The 17,883-nt window shown below is 46.8% G+C and overlaps 1 pseudogene; it reads left to right on the forward strand.

Moving 5' to 3' along the window:
- Positions 1 to 571: 571 nt before the first annotated feature.
- Positions 572 to 960, forward strand: LOC144693555 (histone H2A-like; annotated as a pseudogene).
- The last annotated feature ends 16,923 nt before the right edge of the window (positions 961 to 17,883 follow it).

Genomic DNA, 17,883 nt, shown 5'->3' on the forward strand with positions numbered 1-17,883 from the left:
AGAGCATGCCAGGAGTGGCACCAGGCATACCTAAAAATGAGGTGTGAAGTTATAACACAGGACAACTTGCGTGCCAAACAGCATAAGCAGCAAGTGATAGACAGAGCTAAGCGATTCTACAAGCAATGGCTTAGATTTAAGCTCTGTAGCCCTGCCACACCCAGTCATGAATGGTGGTGGACAATTAAGCAACTAACTGGAAGAGGAGGCTCTACAAATATCCACATCCTCAATGATGGGGGAGCCCAGCAAAGTGCCCAGTGCAAAAGACAAGGCTGGAGCATTTGCAACTATCTTCAGCCAGAAGTGCTGAGTGGATGATCCATCTCGGCCTCCTCCTGAAATCCTCAGCCTCACAGATGCCAGCCTTCAGTCAATTTGATTCACTCCATGTGATATCAAGAAACGGCTGAAGGCGCTGAATACTGCAAAGGCTATGGGCCCGGACAACATTCTGCCAATAGCACTGAAGGCTTGTGCCCCAGAAATTGCCAGGCCCTAGCCAAGCTGTTCCAGTACAGCTACAGCATTTTGAACATTGGTGAAGATTTTCAGCAGGAGCAACAACAAGATGTCTGGTCGTGGTAAAACTGGAGGGAAAGGGCGCATCATGGCCAAGACTTGCTCCTCCAAATCCGGTCTCCAGTTTCCCATCAGCCGCATCCACTGGCTGCTATGCAAGGGTCACCATGCCAAGCGTGTTGGGGCCAGAGCCCCCGTCTACCTGGCCGCTGTCCTTGAGTACTTGACTGTCGAGATCCTTGAGCTGGCCGGCAACGCGGTCCAGGACAATAAGAAGACCCGCATCATCCCCTACCACTTGCAGCTCGCCATCTCAATGAAGAGGAGCTCAACAAGCTGCTGAGAGGGGTCACCATAGCCCAGGGTATCGTCCTGCCCAACATCCAGGCCGTGCTGCAGTCCAAGAAAACCGGGCACCCCAGCAAGGTTTATGCCTGAAGGGGCAAGATCAGAAAAAGATCAAATCTACAACACTGGCATCTACCCAGCAATGTGGAAAATTGCCCAGGTATGTCCTGTACACAAAAAGCAAGACAAATCCAACCTAGACAATTACAGCCCCATCAGTTTACTCCCAATCATCAGCAAAGCGATGGAAGGTGCAATCAATAATGCTACCAAGTGGTATTTACTCAGCAATAACCTGCTCACTGATGCTCAGTTTGTGTTCCGTCAGGGCCACTCAGCTCCTGACCTCATTATAGCCTTAGTCTAAACATGGACAAAAGAGCTGAACTCGAGAGGTGAGGTGAGAGTGACTGCCCTTGACATCATGGCAACATTTGATCGAGTGTGGCATCAAGGAGCCCGAGCAAAACTGGAGTCAATGGGAATCAGGGGGAAAACTCTCTGCTGGGGTTGGAATCATACCTAGCACAGAGCAAGATGGTTGTGGTTGTTGGAGGTCCATCATCTTGGTCCCAGGACATCACTGCAGGAGTCCCTCAGAGTAGTGTCCTAGGCCCAACCATCTTCAGCTGCTTCATTAAGATCTTCCCTCCATCATAAGGTCAGAAGTGGGGATATTTGCCGATGATTGCACAATGTTCAGCCCCATTCATGACTTCTCAGATATTGAAGTAGTCCATGTCCAAATGCAGCATGACCTGGACAACATTCAGGCTAGGGCTGATAAGTGGCAAGTAACATTCACGCCACCCAAGTACCAGGCAATGACCATGTCCAACAGGAGAGAATCTAACCATCGCCCCTTGACATTCAATGGCATTACCATCACCGAATCCCCCACTATCAACATCCTTGGGGTTACAATTGACCAGAATCTGAACTGGACTAGCCATATAAATACTGTGGCTAGAGAAAGAGGTCAGAGGCTAGGAATCCTGTGGCGAGTAACTCACCTCCTGACTCCCCAAAGCCTGTCCACCATCTCCACTTGCCTGGATGAGTGCAGCTCCAACAACACTCAAGAGGCTTGATACCATCCAGAACGAAGAAGGCCACTTGTTTGGCACCTCATCCACCAATTTCAACATTCACTCCCTCCACCATCGGTGCACAGCGGCAACAATGTGTACCATCTACAAGATGACACTGCAGCAACTCACCCAGGCTCCTTTGACAATGTTTTCCAAACCCCTAACCTCCACCACCAAGTAGGACAAGGGCAGCAGATGTGTGGGAACACCACCACTTGCAAGTTCTCCTCCAAGTCACACACCACCCTGACTTGGAACTATATCACCGTTCCTTCATTGTTGGTGGGTTAAAATCCTGGAACTCCCTTCCACTCGGCATTGTGAGTGTACCTGAACTAGATGGACTACAGCAGTTCAAGAATGTGGCTCACCACCGTCTTCTTAAGGGAAATTAGGGATGGTCAACAAATGCTGGCCCAGCCAGCGATGCCCACATTCCATGAAAGAATAAAAAGAAATCCTCCAGTAGTCAGTATGTCTCAGTACCATATGAGGCAGTGCTCTTACTCACTGAGACACAAGGACTGTCTTCACTTATCGTGTCGAGGTTACACATGATCTTCAGTTTTACAGTGCAATCCTAGGAGTAATTAGTGAAGGGCTTTTGGCATTGCCTATGGTCCTCTCTCATGTTGGAGACCTTGACCTCAATCTCAAATTAATGTAGCATGTGTTCTGGAAGTCAAGCTTCACAAATACATATAAATTATTTGTTATAACCATAACTTTTCAAGGGCCTATTTTGCAAAGTTGTATTTTCCATGAAATGCAGTGATCAAATGACACTGACAAGATTTACATTGCAAAATTCCAGCACTCAGCAATCCATAGTACAGTTACTGGTTTACCACGATAAGTGTTTGTAATGGAAAAGAAAATGCTGAAAAAAACTTATGCTATAAATATACTTTTTTTTGAAGGGGGATGCGTTCTGCTCAATGCATTCGTAAAGTAATTCCAATAATGGTATAACTGCGCGACCACTGGAAATGTTCCCACGAGTGTGATACAGGCATGAGATTGTGAGAAATGGGCCATTAATGGAACTCGCTTGCTTCCCTGTTTACCGTGTGTAATCTGTTAGTTTTTGCATCTGGTTGGCTGACAGCTAATCCCTTGGCTCAGTTGAGTGTCAGCTGTGGCTCAGTTGGTAGCACTCTTACCTCTGTCATAAGGTTCCAGGTTCAAGCCCTACTCCTTCTCCAGGGCTTGAGTACAAAAATCAACAGTGACATTAGAGCGCAGTAATGATTGTGGGCCACTTTTGGATGAGCTGTTTAGCCAAGGTCCTCGTGTGCCTGGATGGAAAAGAATGCAAGGCGGTGCTTTGAAGAAGAGCAGGGGAATTATCCCTGGTGTCCTGACTAACCTTTACCTCTGAATCAATGTCACTAAAGCAGATGATCTGGTTGTTATCATGTTGCTGTTTGTGCGAGCTTGCTGTGCGCATATTGGCTGCTCTTTGTCCTACATCACAACAATGATTATGCTTCAAAAGTACTTCATTGACTATAAAGAGCTTTGAGGTGTCTGGAGGTCATGAAAAGTTCTAAGTGCAAGACTTTCTTTTTTCTTTTTTCTTCTGCTCTTGTCCCTGAATAAGGATGTTGTGGGTTTGCGGTCCCAATCCAGAGGCTTGAGCTCATAGTCTCAGCTGACACACCCACTGCCAGTACTGAGGGAGTGCTGCACTGTTGGAGGTGCTGCTTTTCTGATGTGATGCTAAACCAAGACCCCATCTGCCCTCCCAGGTGAATGTAAAAGATCCCATGGAATTTTTTGATGAGGAACAGGGGAATTTTTCCCGGTCTCCCAGCCAGTGTCCATTCCATAACCAACGCCATAAAATAGATTATCCAGTCATTATCATATTGTTGTTTGTGGGAGCTTGCCGTGCACAAATTGGTTGCTGGATTCCCTGCATTACAACAGGAATTTCACTTCAAATAGCGCTTCCTTGGTTGTAAAGCACTTTGGGATGTCCCGAGGTCTTGAAAGGCGCTATGTAAATGTAAGTCTATTTCTTTATATGTAAAAGCTCAACTGCATTTCAAGGTGACTGCATGGATAATAACATCTAGTTGTTGACGTTGGGATTATGTAGAACACCCTCAGCTCATCTATGTTCTGGACCATTAGGGCATTAGCTGGCTCAAAGTCTTTACGAAAATGGGACAAGCAAGGTTGTGCAATCTGCTGCAGTGTAACATGCTGATGGGAGCAGCACTTAAGAACATCGCTGCCCTGGACTCTGTGGTGTCTCTTGCTCCTTCCAAGAACTCAGGGAAGAGTGCAGCAAAGTTAGGCAATACACAGTGCATGTACACACCAAGAAAGTCACCAACACTTTAATTATTACAAAACATGTGCCTTATTGATGGAAAAACCAAGGGTAACTTTAATATGAATGATTTCTTCGAAGTCCAAAGTCAGTACTGATTTTGCAAGACTTGAAATACTAAAAGTAGTGCTGGAATGGGTCACATAGGACTTTGTGAATGGGCTACTTCTTTCCCAGAAACCTTGGCCTGAAGCAACACCGGTCCCTTTAATGTTGAAAGTTTTTCAGAAACTGTGCCCAAAGAGGGTGGGATATTTGGGGCTTATGATCCTTCTTCAGTAAAATCAAAGCTTCCTGGTGCCCCAACTGAGTCAATGATGTCACCATGGTCCCTCATGCTGGCTCCAGAGAAGGAAAATGTTTTCTAGTATGAGAAGGAAGACTTCACAGTTTGAGCCTTCTTTATGTGTGGGAGGGTGATCAAGCTTACGTTGGAACTCCCACACTTATTGGAAGGTACCATTTACAACATTGCAAAACATTCAATTGAAAGAAAGGGCTTGCATTTATATAGTGCCTTTTGCAACCTGAGTACATCCCAACGCGCCTCACACACAGTGAAGTGATGTTGAAGCACTTGTCATTTTAAACAGAGGGCTGCATTTTACAGAGCACTGTTTCCCCACCACCCACCCCCACCAAAAATTTGGGGATGAGCACAGCAGGCTGCCCCACAGCCATTTAACACTCAGATGGGTATTAATTGGCTCTGGGCAAGACTTCTGCGCCCAACTTGGGAGGAAGTCCTACCTTGAGAGCTGCCAGCCAGTCAAATGGCCAGCAGCTTGCTGGTCCCAGCAGCGCCACCTGGAATAGTGGCCACTTATGGGATTGCTATTCAGTTCCTGACGCTGTTTGATACTGGAGCCGGGTGTAAGCTATCGCAGGCCTCGGTGAGGTGGGGGAGACAACAAGGGGAATGGGGACTGGGATGGATAGGGTGTTGGGAAGGGAAAACTCAGGTTTTCCTACAGCTTGTGGGGGCCTCCAATGAAAACAGGGGACCCGTAAAGGAGGCAACCTCCCACTTCACTGCCCAAAGCCAAAGCCATGTTACCCGCGAGGCTTCCCACCCATCACCGGCCTCTGCCCAATATCCGGAAAATTGTGGCCACATCAGAAATTGACACTTAAGTGGAGGGCCTCAGTTGGTGCAAGGGTGCGTGTAAAATTATGGTGGGGTGGGCTAGGTGGGTAGGTGCTGGAAATGGCTCCCATGGCATTACACCCAATTTTATGCCCTAGCCCACCTTCCAATTTGACCCTGGGAGAGCCCACACATCTTCACTGGCAAAATAGCATGTGACACTTCCCTCGCTGGTAGCATACATACATAATAGCAGATGCTGATACTTCGCCTATGGAGTTCTCCTCACCAGTTTACAGAGTTTCTCAGTGGGATTAGCAGCCATGGATGCAGACATTAGTCCTGGTCTCTTCAGTGACATCCACCTAATAACTTTCCCCCTTCAAATTATGTGAGCACTGCTTTGATGGCTGATTTTAGATATGACCATTGGTGTTCATAGTGATAGTTCACCATGGAAAGAACAAACTTGCATTTATGAATAGGCTATGAGGTTAAAGTGGGGAGCACTAAGGCTACATCAAGCCGCCAGCCAATATTGGTTCAGTACTTTTCTCCATTATGTGTGTCTTTTCCACTGGGAGGTTCATAAAGGGGCTTGCCTTAGAAACATGACAGAAATCACTTGCTTTCTACAGGAACAAGCAGCAAAGTGGTTTATCTGGCAGATCTCTCTTGCTTTGGAAAGGCCCTATTGCTTAGAAGTTTAATGGCTTGATGACTTTGATGGCATTGGGTAAGAGCTATCCCAAATCTTGAGTGTGTCTACATGCCTGGTTCATCAGGTGGCACAGCCCACCCTGCAGTGAATGAAAGAAAGAAAGGGTTTGCACTTTGATAGCGCCTTTCAACATCTTAAGACACCCCAAAGTGTTTTACAGCCACTAAAATAACTCTTGAAGCGTAGTCACTGTAGGAATGTTGGAGACGCAGCAGCCAATTTTCACATAGTACATTCAGAGATAAATATTGGCCAGTACACCAGGTAGAAGAGGAGGTTCACTAGATTGATTCCAGAGATGCGGGGCTTGTCTTATGAAGAGAGATTGAGTAGTTCATGCCTATACTCGCTAGAGTTTAGAAGGATGAGAGGAGATCTACTTGAGGTATATAAGATGCTAAAGGGGATAGACAAAGTAGACGTGGAGCGGATGTTTCCCCTTCTGGGGCATTCTAGAATGAGAGGCCATAGTTTTAGGCTAAGGGGTGGTAGATTTAAATCAGAGATGAGGAAGAATTGCTTTTCCCAAAGGGTTGTGAATCTGTGGAATTCACTACCTCAGAGTGCAGTGGATGCCGGGACGCTGAATAAATTTAAGGAGGAGATAGACAGATTTTAATTAGTAATGGGTTGAAAGGTTATGGGGAGAGGGCGGGAAATTGGAGTTGAGGCCGAAATTAGATCAGCCATGATTGTAATGAATGGCGGGGCAGGCTCGAGGGGCTGAATTGTCTACTCCTGCTCCTTGTTCTTACGTTCTTATGTTATGTTCTTATGCTCTTATGTTCCCCTGCTCTTCTTTGAAATAGTGCCAAGGGAATGTTACTGCCCACCTGAGAGGGCAGACAGGATCTTGCCTTTATGACTCACCCGAAGGACGTCATCTCTGGCTGTGCAGCACTCTCCCAGTATTGTACCGATGTGTCAAACTAGATTTTGTGCTCAAGTCTTTGGAGTGGGGCTCAAACCCAGAAACTTCCGACTCAGAGGCAAGAGTGCTACCCACTGAGTCACACTGACCAGAGGTGGCGAGGGCAAATCTCCTCGGACATGGCAAAGTAGAAATGCCGCAATCTGGAAACATGGGTCCTGAGCTTACGATACACTTAGCACCTGAACTACATCCTCACTATGTACCCTTTCCAAAAGTGTTAAAAGCCAAAGAGCTGGATCAATGGCCACACACTCCCGGTAAGCCCACCATTTCCCGATTTGCACTCTCTGCTGAGGTTGCCCCTTACTGGGAGTGATCAGTCGTGGAATCAGCCCCAAAACGGCTTCTGTTTTTCCCCTCCGCTTCAAGCTGGTTCTTTTAATTGTTTACCGAGAGTGATTTTCATGAAGTTTAGTTTTCCATTCACCAGCCCCATTCTGACTGTTGTAAATGTTATTCTGTTAATTATTCATGCATCTGCTAGACTATAGCCAGTGTAAATATCAGGCGCTAAGCTCCTTAAGCGCTAATAAACTATCCTGTTTTCATAAATAGGTGCTCATTTCTAAATAAATTAGTTTTTATAGTACAGCATACTTAATCCACAGGTTTTTTTTATATTGTACACAATTTATATATATATATATAGGATATATACAGAAATTATGAAAGATGAGCTGATAAGACAACATTGTACACAGAAGCATATCCACACATTGTGTGCAAAACACATGACGATGCATTGGCTAGAATGCTAATGTTATTTGCACAGTTTGTTCTCTCCTGTTCCTCTTACCCCTCCTGAGGGCATTCATTCCTTTGCTGGGTTACACTTTCACGGGCATAACCACACTCTGGTACTTGAATTCACTAGAATCATACAGTACAGAAGGAGGCCATTTGGCCCTTCATGCCTATGCTGGTTTTAATTATCCAATTAGTCCCACTCCCCTGCTCTTTCCCAATAGCTTTGTAAATTTTTTGCTTTTCAAGTATATATCCAATTCCCTTTTGAAAGTTACCATTACATTTTCTTTTGCTGATTATTGTATACAGGTGTTTTCTGATTAGCAATCTTTCTGCTAGTAGAAGCAGTTTCTTCTTATTACTCTATCTTAATTTTGAACACCTCTATTAAATCTCCCTTAACCTTCTCTGCTGTAAGGAAAAATAATTCCTAATGAATATCTATTAACCTTAATTTTGGGGGGAGAGAGTTCCAGATTTCTACCACCCTCTGTGTGAAGAAGTGCCTCCTGACATCACCGTTGAATGGCCCCCAACTCTTATTTCACCTTGAGGCCTTATTACATGCTCCCAGCATCCACCCCAGCCAAAGGTCGCACATCAAATAAGGCCCTCCCTCAATCCTAGCCCTAGCCTCAGTCCCACAGCCTCAATGTTGGGTGCCTTCAGCCTTAGCCTGATACACAACAGATGTTGTTCCAGATCAACAAGCAGATCTTTAGGGACTTGGAGTGCTACGGGTGGCATTGAGGTCAGCAAGTTCAAACTTCCCAAGCTCCGTTAATAATAGCCCCAGTGTCCCCAATGCCTTCTCTTCATAGGATATGTGATCATAAGGTCATAGTTGCATGGATGCATATAGATACATGAATAATGTAAATGATGATACATTATACTCAGGAGAAATGGCACCATGCATTGATCACGTTGAAATGATACATTATGGGGGTCTTTCTAAAGGCCTGGTCCCTTCATCAAAATGGTTTGATCTAAACAGAAGGATACTTAGAATGAATTTTTCAAACAAAATTTGTGGCAAACATTAAATTTTGACACAGAATGGATCCCCTCTTAATCTTTAATGGTTAACCTCCTATTTGTATCAGGGTTAATTTTCTTTTCCTTGGCACTGCTGATGGAAGTCTTACCTTCTGGTAGCACTAAATTCAGGTGCGTGCTTTCAGACCGTTTAAATAAATGGAGCAGAATGGTGCCTGGAACGTGACTGAAATTCTCACGTGGGCTTCTGACAGATGAGGCACCAACTGGGAGTGAAAAGTTGGAAAATTGCTGAAATCTCTTATTACCACAGTTACCTATTATCCCAATCACCCTATTTCAGTGACTGTTCCGCTGTTGGTGTCATGGAATGACAACCTTACCCCTCCCTACCTCGCTCTATACGTTTAGCACGTGTTCAGTGTAACACATTTAGCAATGTTTCTACTGTAAAGGGAGGGGGTGGCATAGTGGTATTGTCACTGGTCTAATATTCCAGAGACACAGGGTAACGCTCTGGGACTGGGCTTTGAATCCCACCACAGCAGATGGTGAAATTTGAATTCAATAAAAATCTGGAATTAGAAGCATCATGATGATCATGAAACCATTGCTGATTGTTGCAAAAACTCATCTGGTTCACTAGTGTCCTTTAGGGAAGGAAACCCACTGCCCTTAACTGGCCTGGCCTACATGTGACTCCAGACCCACAGCAATGTGGTTGACTCTTAATTTGGGATGGGCCATAAATGTTGGTCTAGGCAGCGATGCCCACATCCCATGAACGAATAATAAAAAAATAAATAAACAGAGTGTATGTTCAGGAGCCTGTGCCTCTGCACACCATGTTTTAATAAGGTGATTATCAGAGTTGTAACAGCACACTGATGGCGGAACCTTCTGGACCTGCCAGCAGCAGGAAGCTTGGTCGGTGGGGGAAATTGATTTGGCAGGAGGCCAAAATTCAGTTTTCCGACAGCGGGATGAACTTTAGCAATTATGTTCTCGCGGCTTTAAAGGCCAGTTAAAGGCAGGCCAAGCTTCCCGACGAACAACATTGGGAAGCCCTTTTGCATGCATTAGCATGTCATGCATGTTCATTAAAAGGCCACCACGCCTGAATTAAGACCCCTCCCAAATTAAGTTCCCCACCAACAAGAAATTAGAAAGTCCACTTTGACGACTGCACCTAAGTGGCATGCACCTGGTGAGGTAGACCTCTTCTATGATTAACGGTGAGTTGCTGCCTCTTTGGGGAGTGTCTGTAAATGCCAGCCGATGCTTGAGACCGCCTGGTGGCAGTGAAGGTTGCGTGGAGGATGGCCAAGGGAACGAGGAGGATCTAGTGGGGAAGAGTGGAGTGGGGACCGGGTAAAAGTGGAAGGAATAGTGCAGGCTGTCTGGGTGCCCTTTAATATGGTGCCCGGTCCTTCAACACAACGAGGTGAAGGTGGGGACAGTGACATCCTGCCTGCCCCTGCCAGGAGAATCAGTGAGTTCCTCGAGGATGCACGTTTAATGAGCTGGTCAGCCATTCCACCCCTCCAGTGGAAATCGCTCCCATTTCCATGCTCGCTACTGAACCTAGACTCCAGAATGGAGGATTGTGTCTGGTGAATAACTGCTTCACTGTGCCAGGCCACAGATGTCAACAGATGGGCTTCCATCAGCAATTATCTTCCTGAACTTGGGAACTTGAGGGCTGGTGGGTGAGGTGGAAGAGGGCGATGGGGAAGATACCGAGTGGAAGTTAGGAACATGTCACACAAGGAGACAGTGCAAACCCCTGTGTGTGAGGAGATAGGCTTGTGACCCCAGTGTGTGGGGAGATATGGGCCTGTGAGCCCTGCGTGATGCTACTGGCCTGTGATCCCAGTGTGCGAGGAGACATGGGCCTGTAGCCCTTGTGTGTGGGGAGATATGGGCCTATGACCCCTGTGTGTGGCAATATGGGCCTGTGACCCCAGTGTGTGGGGAAATATCAGCCTGTGACCCCTGTGTGGTGAGACAGGCCTGTGACCCCTGTGTGTGGGGAGACATGTGTCTATGACCCCTGTGTAAGGAGATATGGGCCTGTGACCCCTGTGTGATGAGACAGGTCTGTGACCCCTGTGTGTGGGGAGATATAGGCCTGTGACCCCTGTGTGATGAGACAGGTCTGTGACCCCTGTGTGTGGGGAGATATAGACCGTGACCCCTGTGTGAGGAGACAGGCCTGTGACCCCTGTGTGTGGGGAGATATAGGCCTGTGACCCCTGTGTGAGGAGACAGGCCTGTGACCCCTGTGTGAAGAGACAGGCCTGTGACCCCTGTGTGTGGGGAGATACAGGCCTGTGACCCCCGTGTGTGGGGAGATACAGGCCTGTGACCCCTGTGTGAGGGGAGATACAGGCCTGTGACCCCTGTGTGTGAGGAGACAGGCCTGTGATCCCTGTGTGAAGAGACAGGCCTGTGACCCCTGTGTGAGGAGACAGGCCTGTGACCCCTGCGTGAGGAGACAGGCCTGTGACCCCTGTGTGAAGAGACAGGCCTGTGACCCCTGTGTGAAGAGACAGGCCTGTGACCCCTGTGTGAAGAGACAGGCCTGTGACCCCTGCGTGAGGAGACAGGCCTGTGACCCCTGTGTGAAGAGACAGGCCTGTGACCCCTGTGTGAAGAGACAGGCCTGTGACCCCTGCGTGAGGAGACAGGCCTGTGACCCCTGTGTGAAGAGACAGGCCTGTGACCCCTGTGTGTGGGGAGATACAGGCCTGTGACCCCCGTGTGTGGGGAGATACAGGCCTGTGACCCCTGTGTGTGAGGAGACAGGCCTGTGACCCCTGTGTGAGGAGACAGGCCTGTGATCCCTGTGTGAGGAGACAGGCCTGTGATCCCTGCGTGAGGAGACAGGCCTGTGACCCCTGTGTGAGGAGACAGGCCTGTGATCCCTGCATGAGGAGACAGGCCTGTGACCCCTGTGTGAAGAGACAGGCCTGTGATCCCTGCGTGAGGAGACAGGCCTGTGACCCATGTGTGAAGAGACAGGCCTGTGACCCCTGTGTGAGGAGACAGGCCTGTGACCCCTGTGTGAGGAGACAGGCCTGTGACCCCTGTGTGAAGAGACAGGCCTGTGACCCCTGTGTGAAGAGACAGGCCTGTGACCCCTGTGTGAGGAGACAGGCCTGTGATCCCTGCGTGAGGAGACAGGCCTGTGACCCCTGTGTGAGGAGACAGGCCTGTGACCCCTGTGTGAGGAGACAGGCCTGTGACCCCTGTGTGAAGAGACAGGCCTGTGACCCCTGTGTGTGGGGAGATACAGGCCTGTGACCCCTGTGTGAGGAGACAGGCCTGTGACCCCTGTGTGAGGAGACAGGCCTGTGACCCCTGTGTGAAGAGACAGTCCTGTGATCCCTGCGTGAGGAGACAGGCCTGTGACCCCTGTGTGAGGAGACAGGCCCGTGATCCCTGCATGTGAGGAGATAGCATGTGACCCCTACATTTGGAGACAGGCCTGACCCCTGTGTGTGAGAAGACAGGCCTGTGCTCCTCTTCTAAAACACTGTCCACTTAGACTTGGCAGTGGAGATACTTAGAGAGGAGAGCATCTAAAATCAGAGGGGAAGGAAGAGTAGGTGTCGCACATCGATTAAGAGGGAAAAAAAGAATCAATGATACCTGTAGAAAGACAAGCCTCACTTTAGATTGGCACTCAGCCATCTTGCTTCTATCCTCCAAACAGTCTGTGATCAGTGTAGCAGCAGTTTGGAACTGATGTGCTAAGTTAGGTGTTTGGCTGCTTTGCATTATTTACACAATGTATTTGAACTCAGAGCAGCAGCAATGATATCTGATTCAAAATGAGATTCCTCTGATAGGAGGGAACAGGGAGACCTAGTTAGCCCCATTATCCAGCTGGTTTTGCCCCACCCCTTCTCTTCCTCCTCGCACTTAGTTAATTAATGCCAGGTTAATGAATTTGCGGGGCTCCGATTTGTTATTTTACAAAGGGAATTTATTGCCAAAGTAATAAATGTCACAACAAATGCACAACAAAGTGATGTAGATGGGGTCTGCCAAGAGCAGTATCTATCACACTATTGATTTTCTGGCAGTGGTGTCATGAATCCTTTTGTCATAAACTCAAGTACACCACACTGGAACCACGATCAATCGATGGGAGAACTGGTGTCACAGGCCTTTACAGAGTGCATTCCTTTTGTCAGAACCATTAACTGTGCACAGCACTTCAGAGCAGCTTGGCTGTCTGAAGTGAAGACTGCTATATTTCTTTCCTTCTTTCCTTCCCCTCCCCTTCCCCTCCCCTTCTTCCACACCTCCATCCTGTCCCTGCTTTTCCCATTTTATTCCTCTAGTCCTCTCCATCTCTCCATATGGAAGAATGAGACTGTCTGGGCTGCAAACTCCTTGACGACTGCTGCTCCTGGCTCTGTGGTGATCAGCCTGCAGAAGGGATTAATTCAAGTAGGCGAGCTGCATGATGCCAGTTTGTACATTTCATATCCTCTCCGCCACTCTACCCCTCCACAACAAACAACAACAACCCCCTCACCCCCTCCCTCCAACACGATGCCTTGTTATCGACTGGCACCATATCAAGTGACCCTGCTGAGAACTGACAAAAACTCACCCAACTGTGGCGACTGTGTTTGAGTGACAGGTAGCCCTGGGACTCAATCTTGGGACCATCTGGTTGGGAATTGAGCATTCAACCCCTTGTGCTACTCCACTGCCTTCTCTTTCTATTTTTAATTTACAGTTTCCACCTATTTTTTCCTTGCATTTCTTGCTGTTATGCAGGCCTCCCTTCTCCAATGAGTAAGTGAAATGGTGCCCTGTCTGGAGAAAGGTGCAACGTCATCAAACATGGTTTGGTAAATTCAAATGCGGATTTGGCATTCTGTTTTCAAGGCCTGTAAAGCGATGCTCAGGGACTAAACTCTCTCACACCGTCACTGTGGCTTCAGGAATTTTAGGTGTTAACACCTGGGCTCAAAGATCAGAAGGAGGCTTTATCAAAGCCAATGGCTTGATTCATCTTGGGTCTGAATTGATTACAAGCAAGCAAAGTGAGCTCGACATGAATGAACCTTATTCTAAGGTGATGACAGTTGTGATTCCATTTGAGTACATGTATTATGAATCTCCATCGAGCGCAATATCCCGCTGAGCTTCATGCACACCATCCCTGAATCTCTGACGTGTGCTGCCAGCCCACACGTCCCTGAGATGGGAGCCCAAGCCGTAAAGTTTATGCTACAACCTCTCCTCTTACAGAAAATTGAACAGCACCAGCACCAAGTTCCATTCCAAGTTCCAGGTCAACCCAACCTGGACATATATCACCATTCCATCAACCGCTGCAGAGTTGAAATCCTGGAACTCCCTCCCTACTGGGAATTCTGAGGCAAGTAACTCATGTCCTGACTCCAAAAAGCCTCTCCACTGTCTACAGGGCACAAGCCACCCCACTTACCTGGATGAGTGCAGCTCCAACAACACTCAAGAAGCTCGACACCATCCAGGACAAATCAGTGTGCTTGATTGGCACCCCATCCACCAACTTAATTATCCGCTCCCTCCGCCACCAGCGCACAGTGGCAGTAATGTGCACTTAATGCACGATGCGCTGCAGCAACTCACCAAGGCTCTTTTGACAGCACCTTCCAAACAGTGGCCTCTACCACCCAGAATGACAAGGGCAGCACTCACACGGGAACATCATGACCTGTAAGTTACTCCATGAGCCACACACCATCCTGGCATTGGAACTGTATCGCTGTTTTTTCAATGTCGTTGGATCAAAATCCTAGAACTCTCTTCCTAACAGCACCATGGGTGTACCTGCACTAGATAGGCTGCTGCGGTTCAGGAAGGCGGCTCACCTCCACCTTCTCAAGGGTAATTAGGGATGGGCAATAAATGCTGGTCTTGCCAGCGACGCCCACATCCCATGAAAGAATTTTTTAAAAATCACAGCACTGTGTCAGCAGCTTTACCACACGGTTCAAGAAGGCAGCTCACCACCACCTTCTCAAGGGCATCTAGAGATGGGCAATGAATGCCAGCCTTGCTGGTGATGCCCACATGGTGAATATAAAGAAGAATAAACGTACAACCTTAGGGCCTGCCATAGTTCATCCCATCAGCCTGAGTGGAACACGGTCAGTGTGCTGGAAAAGCTGCAGTGGGGATTAGGCATTTCTGATTCTATTCAACATTCCAGATCCAGAGATCACCAAGCGCACATCTGGAACTGGACCTGGCAAAACTGACACCTGGCCCTGTACACACAGTGCCGCCTGGACCCCACACATAATAGAAAACACTCAGCAGGTCAAGCAGCCTTCGGGACAAATGGTCAAGTTGGCCTATTAGGTAAGATTCTTAGGTCTTTTCCTAAGCATGGCTCATTGCTACTTCATGATCAAGTGATGGCAGAGGGAGCCCTCCCCCCACTTGGTCAACCTAAGTCACAGCACTACAGGAAAGAACCCAGTCTGAGAAAATCACATCCTCCCTAAAATCCTTTGAAATGAGTTTGAAGCCTCCACTGATCAATTTATCAACAATACCCCTGCCCTCCCTCCCTCACATAGCTCACAAACCAAGGCCTAGAAATAAGATGGCAATTTATCAGATGTTAAATGGATGCACTAGCCTCCAATTTGGTGGAAAGAAATCCTTCATTCGGAACCGAAAGGCCATCAACCTGAAACTTTAACCCTGGTTTTCTCTTTTACAGGTGCTGCCCGAACTTCTGAGTGTTTCCAACGTTTTTTGGCTTTATTCACGACAATCGCATTTGATTGTTGTGTACACATTGATTGGGATTTGAGGTACATTCTGTTGTTTCCCTGAATATCGGATGATTGGAAGAGATTCACTGCAGAATGCATCGCTTGAGTAAAATATCTGGAGTTTACCGCACAAATTAACAAATTAATAGGAAAGCGTGTACGCTGAAATGAGTTCGGATTTTTAAAATTTCCGTTCACTCAACAAAAAAAAATTTAGCAGGTATTCACATAAGTGAAGATGACAAAACCTGCTTAGGCCTGTGTACCGCCTTCCACTTATTAAGAGGAATTTGCTAATTCTGCAGCTCATCTGGAATTATCAAAAATATACTAGATTTGGTACTTCACTGCTGTCACTTATTTATAGAATGCTCTTTATGTAGCTTAACCCTTGTAGTAGCAAGGCAACTTTTTAACAATCACAATGTCTGCAGTTCATTTCTGACCGTACTCTGAAGGTTATAAAGGCGTGTTTTTCTCTGACTAACCTAGGACAGATGACAAGCTTGCTACAGTTTTGGGGCATTAATACCTTTGAAAGCTTATTGCAGTAGGTTTCAAACGTCACACTCTAGATGTCAAACGCTTGTGGTTTATGACATGTATCTCAGCTGCTATTATGCGGGACTGCATGTCAATCTATACCTAAAAAGATGTAGATTGTGTTTCAGTCAGAATGGTCCAGGCTGCAGAATGTGCATTGCCTCTATAGAAAAGAAAATAAAGGACATGAATTTATGCAGTGTCTTTCACAATCTCAGGTTGGCTCAAAGTACTTTATGGCCAATGGAATAGGCAATCACTGTTGTAATCTGGGAAACGTGGCAGCCAGTTGCACACAACAAGGTCCCACAAATGTGAAAAATGATCAGATCCTCAGTTTTAATGATGCTGGTGGAGGGATGAATATTGGCCAGGACATCAGGGTGAACTCCTCTCCTCTTTTTCACAATAGTGCCATTGGGTCTTTTATGCCCATTTGAGAGGGAAGATGTGGGCTTTGTTTTAACTTCTCACCCAAAAGACAGCACCTCCAACCGTGCTGCACTCCCTCAGTGCTGTAGTGAAGTGTCACCATGGAGTAAATGCTCAAGTCTCTGTGTGTAACAGTGGCGATATTATTCTCCATGCATGGACTGTATATTGTTCTATACTTTTTTTCCCCCAATTTCCTGCCCTGAATGCTTTGACTTTAGTTAGATTTTGGCTTCAGAGGCACTGCCATCTCTTCTGTAGCTTGCCTCCATGGTCATTCCTCACACGTCAACAGTCAAGGTTTGATCTTCCTTCTTGCCCACACTCTTAGACCTTCCCATTTTTTGGAATTTTGAACTTAGAACATGGTCTGTGTCCATGCAACCCAAGGGATGGTTCTTTTACAACATTAAAGATCACATCGCAAAGGATGGATTATAAATCAATGTGAATTTTACGCTACTGGTGGTTCACTATTCTAACCTAAATATTCAACAACTCTGCAATATTTCTGCAGCACCAATCAAAGAATTGACGTGCTGATATTCTATTCAAGCATTGACAGGTTTAAATGGGAAGAAAGTGAAAATGAAGTGGCATTGGAGAAGGTTGACAAATGAATAATTGATCTGCTGTGAATTGTTATTCTTGGACAAGGACTTCTATCCAACAGGAGTGGATGGGAACAGCACAGTGTCATGTTCTGCATGAGTTTGGCACATGTTATTCAGAAGGCAGTGCATTAACCATCAGAACCAGAAAAGGTAATTACCCCAATTAAACTCTGTATCTTTGCTAGTGATTCATCTTAATCAACAGCATGAAATTCAGAGGGAAATTGAGGGGGTTGGGGAGAGGGAAATGGATACTTAGGTAATTCAATAATAAAGATCAGGATTCATAAGAGGTTTCATTCAGTGTCAGTACTCTAGGAGCCAAAGCATTTATTCTTGTTCTCTAAGACAAAAGCAAAATACTGCGGATGTTGAAAATTTGAAATAAAAACAGAAAATATTGGAAACACTCAGCAAGTCAGGCAACATCCATGGAGAGCAATACAGGGTTAATGGCTGGGAATTTTCCAAGGTAGCAGGGGTCCCACCACCAGGGCCATAAGGGGGGGAAGTGGTGGTGACAGGACCCAGGGCCAGATCTTATTCTTTGATGGGAAGTGGGTAGCAAGGCCAGTATTTCTTGCTCATCCCTAATTGTCCTTGAACCAAGAGGCTTGTTAGGCCATTTCAGAGGGCAGTTAAGAGTCAACCACATTACTTTGGATCTCAAGTCACATGTAGGCCAGGTAAGGACAGCAGATTTCCTT

Source organism: Cetorhinus maximus, chromosome 18, assembly GCF_964194155.1.
Source record: "Cetorhinus maximus chromosome 18, sCetMax3.hap1.1, whole genome shotgun sequence".
NCBI lineage: Eukaryota > Metazoa > Chordata > Chondrichthyes > Lamniformes > Cetorhinidae > Cetorhinus > Cetorhinus maximus.